Genomic DNA, 4,747 nt, shown 5'->3' on the forward strand with positions numbered 1-4,747 from the left:
CATGTTCTCTCTCAGGAAGATAATTTTTACACTTAACTGTTGTCATTATTGCATACAAACTTCTGCATGCGTGGGGCTCCTGGGTGGCTCAGTTGGTTGAGCATCGGAACTCTTGATTTTGGCTCAGGTCATGATCTCAGCGTTCAGAGATGGAGCCCTGAGTTGGGCTTCGTGCTCAGTGGACAGTATGCTTGAGGTTCTCTCTTCTTCGGTCCCTCCCCTCCCCGGCCCCCCTCCCGTCTCCCCTCTTGCACGCTCCTGCACACACTCTCTCTCAAATAAATAAATAAAATCTTCAAATTTCTGCATGTGTTTCTATTTTAACTTGCCATTGAAATTCTGCATTGCTTCCTGTTTCTACACAGTCTTCATCGTGACCATTTTACTGGCAACATTACATTACAAAACATTACATTTCCTTTATATAGCAAGCAGAAAGATTGCATTTCCTTGATGTTCGAGAAAATGCTTCACTGAATGTTCACATGGGGTCTCTGAATCCACTTAGAATCTCTGAGGACCTTTAAAGAGTTCCTTCACCATTTCCTTCTTGGATATGAAGCAGCGCCTTCTTGATTTAGTAACTGTCTATTCTCTCCCATCCAGATCATGCAGGTCGTTCATCTACTTTATGGATATACCAAAAACAAAAGTACTAATTCCATTACAAGTCCTTTAGCTAAATATAGATTTCTTACTTTTTTTTTTCATTTTAACAGTTTTTATTTCAAGTCGCATATAAGATTACTTTACTCCTGCATCTTCTCAATTGTTTCTTCCTTATATTTGCCCTTTTCCTTTCCTCCTTGGCGAGATTTGGCTTTACGTTCAAGGATCTTTTTGCAGTCTTTGTCCAGTTTTAGTCTGGTGATAAGCACCTTGCTAGGGTGAATGCCCACCTGGACGGTTGAGCCTTTTGCCTTCTCCCGCTGCACTCGTTCAATGTAGATGACGTACTTCTTCCTGTAAACCTGCACTACTTTGCCAATCTGCTGACCTTTGTAGTGTCCTCGCACAACCTGCACATCATCATCCTTTCGGATGGGCACGGATCGAACGTTGTACTTCTGTCCCAGCTCTTTGGAAAGGGGAAGACATGATCTTCCTGCAAATGTGGGAAGACGCACTGAAATGCCGTTTTCATCCTTGCTCCAGTCAGAAGTCACAAAGGGACTGAACTTCATTTTGGCCGCTGGTGCTTCAGCGTTGGCCACAAGAGGGAAGACCTAGAGATTTCTTACTTTTAACTAAAGACGGCTGTTAGTCAGAGCAGCATGCACATCCTCTGGGAAGACAGGCTCTGGGGGTGGCCTGAGAGGTTTCATGACTTCACCAGCACCTCCCCTTAGCTCCATCTTCCCTTCTCCCCTCTGCTCTGCAATCAAGAGTGGTCAGACCTCCAACTGGGAGGGTAGCCAGGGCAGCATCAGCAGCCTTGGTGAGCTGATGTCTGGAGTCAGGGTGCCTAGACTGCATAAATACTACATTTTCTTTCACTGGGTCACTTTCATCGTTTCTGCAGAACTTGAGGATGATTCAAGCTCCTCTGGTCTCTAAACAGCAGCTGTGAACAAATTCTTAGCAGCAGGGAAATGAGGCTGAGGACTCACCCACACTGGGAAGGCCAGGAGGGCAAGTGAGCCTCTCCCCATGTCTTTTTGGACTGAGAACTGGATCATTTCTCTGCATAAAGACTAGCTTATGACAGGTGCAGGTTGACGTTTCTCCCTTACAGGTTAGAGAATGGTGTGTTTGTCTATTTGTCCCATACCTTGACAGGTGGCATTTGGATGAATGCTACATACTGAATTGTTGCTTTAAGAGTAAACTCAGTGACTCCAACGATATTTTTAAAGATCCTGAAGTGGCTTTTTTTTTTTCCATGTTGTTTTCAAAATTTTAGAATGATCCCAGAAGGAAAAATATCTAGCTTCACCCTGAACGCACTGGTCCTATATATACATCAAATCACTGAAAAGTGATTAAGTTGCTCTTCTTTGATTCCCAAGAAAGAAAAATATTTTTCATTTCTACTTTTTATTCCCATTTGAGTTACACATTCATGTTTTATGTCCCCTTATTTGGATGGGTTTTGTTTTGCTCTTCACTGTCATTGATAATGATCTTTGAATCCTTCTCTGGTTATCATTCTTTGCTGTCCTTCCCATTTTAGATTTTTATGTATGGATTTTGCTCCATTTCCTTTTATATTTTCACTTTGGCTAGGTGGTAAATATCCTCATTTTTAATACCATGTATATTTACTTTAAGCTCTTACAAAAATATTACTTTATATATCTAATTAATCAAGTATATTAGAGATCCTAATTAGGTTGGTAATTAATGTTATATTTTGTGTGTAGTTTTTCTAATCTTTATTAGTTTAGTTGGAAATTCTGTCATCCCTATGATTTTCATTTCAGCTACAGTTAAATATTTTTAAGTTATTTTATTAGTTTTTTTGTAAGAAATAGAGTGTGCAATTTCATTAATATTTAGTATCTCCATGTTTCCTCGAGAAGTCTGAAAAAAGTGCACCCCCCAGAAGAGAGATTGATCTCTGATTTTAATTTACTAATTAACATCACATTTTTAATGCTCAAAAAGAGTGTAGGCACTCTTCTAATAAATTCCAGGTGACTTGTATTATATATGAGTCATAAAGACATCCACTAGGAACTCATTTTCTATTGTTTTCCTGGGGCAGGTTGAGTCATGGTAAGGAAACAGCAGGATCTACAATACTCCTGAGCTGTCTTACTCATGCCAATAACTGTTACCATGTCCAATCTTACTCTAGATTCTACCCAAACGGAAATTATAGGAAGTCTGAAACATCAATAAAGATTATTGTTATGCTAAGCTTTCAGAGTTTGCTAAAATACGACAGTATTTAGAGAAATGTGTCACCAACTTCTTCCCTTTTCTAGCTGTAGGTACACACTTCGATGGAGAAATGAGAGGTAAGCATGACCGTAGCGTCGGAATGTTTCAAGTTATCGCCAACACACTGTCTAAATAACATCTGCTTTACCTTAAAATTCTTAGCGATTTCTTCTTCAAACATTTCAGAAATGTTTTGGCAGCCCTACCAAAATACAGCAGCTTGAAGGCAGACATGATACGAAAGCACAGGAGGAGAAAGGAGCAGTGAAACCAGCATTTGCCCTGCAACTCAGGAATTCTGCTCCTAGGTATTTACCCAAGCAAAACAAAAACATATGTCTACACAAAGACTTGTACCTGAATATCCATAGCAATTTTATGGATATTGATTATAGCCAAGAATTGGAAACAACCCAATGTTGCACAACTGGTGAATGGATAAACGAAACATGGCATATCCATACAATGGAGTACTAACTCGGTAATCAAAGGAACAAACTACTCATAAACACAACAACATGGATGAATCTCAAAAGCCAGACACAAAATACTTCATACTGCGTAATTCCTTTTGATGTCTAGATTCCTTCTGAAATTCTAGAAAATGCCAACTAGTCGATAGTGACATAAGGTAGATCAGTAGTTGCCTGAAGCAAGGGACAAAGAGAGGGGTCTGCAAAGGAGTACAGGAAACCTTTGGGAGGAGATGAAAATGTCCCCTCTCTTTCTTTTTTAAGATTTTATTTTTAAGTAACCTCTACACCCAATGCGGGGCTTGAACTCACAACCTCAAGATCAAGAGTCACACGCTCCACCTACTGGGCCAGCCAGGCACTCCAAAATGTCCCCTGTCTTGGTGGTGGTGATTTCACAGAGGCTTGTAATGACAGCACTCATTGAATTTTACACTTTAAACAGATACAGGCTATCATATGTAAACAACTATACCTCCGTCAAGTTGATAATAATTTTTTTTAATAGGCAAAACGTTTAAAACAGATACTTCGCAAATGGTCAATAAGTACATGAAAAATCTCATTAGACAACCGAAAAGTGCAAATCTAAACTATATAAAGACATTTAATGCATACATTTTACTGCATGTAAATTATACCTTAATTTTTAAAGTGCAGATCTTAAAAAGAGAATTAAAATAAATTTTCTCTTTAAAATCAGAAACAAAACACTCAGAAATTTCACTTGCTAATGTGTGAAATCAGTACTCCAGGTTATCCCTCTAGCATTGCTTGGAAATACTCTAAATGTCTTGCTGTAAGGAACCAGGAAAATAAATCATAGTATATACATCAAAGGAAGCTCCGTACTAGGGCAGAAAGAATCCCACTCATGTACCTGCATGTTCTGATGTAGCTGATTAACCTCTCCCCATTGAAACCTGTTCTCAACTTGCTTCCAAGACAGTAGATCAGGCCACTCCTCTCCTTTGCTTTTTCCTCCTTATCTCCTGAGCCTGTTTCACATTGAAGGCCCCAGGGCTCAGGACTCTAATCACATGTCCTTAGCAAGTATATTCTCTACTAATCCCTTTATGATTTCATTCAACCTTAAGACTTTGAGTACTATCTGTATATTGATGATCCCAATTTTTATCTCGTGGCTGGCCCTCTGTCCTAAAGATCCAACTCCCTACCTAATATCTCCATTTGAAAATCTAAAAGGATCTCACACATAGCAAGTTCAAAACCGGATGCTTAGATTTCCCCCTTCCAAACCTCTCTTCCTCTTCTGTTTTCCATATCAGTGAAGACTACCATCTCCTATTTGCTGACCAAGGCCTTGAGGTCATTATTGGTTCTTGTCTTTCTCTCAAGCCCCAGATTCAACTCATCAGTAATTTGTG

At 39.5% G+C, this 4,747-nt stretch overlaps 1 pseudogene; it reads right to left on the reverse strand.

Annotated features, from left to right (window-relative positions):
• Window positions 1-706: 706 nt before the first annotated feature.
• Window positions 707-1,184, reverse strand: LOC118024597 (annotated as a pseudogene).
• Between the last annotated feature and the right edge of the window lie 3,563 nt (window positions 1,185-4,747).

This window comes from Mirounga leonina, unplaced genomic scaffold (assembly GCF_011800145.1).
Source record: "Mirounga leonina isolate KUSES-001 unplaced genomic scaffold, KU_Mleo_1.0 Mir_199, whole genome shotgun sequence".
NCBI lineage: Eukaryota > Metazoa > Chordata > Mammalia > Carnivora > Phocidae > Mirounga > Mirounga leonina.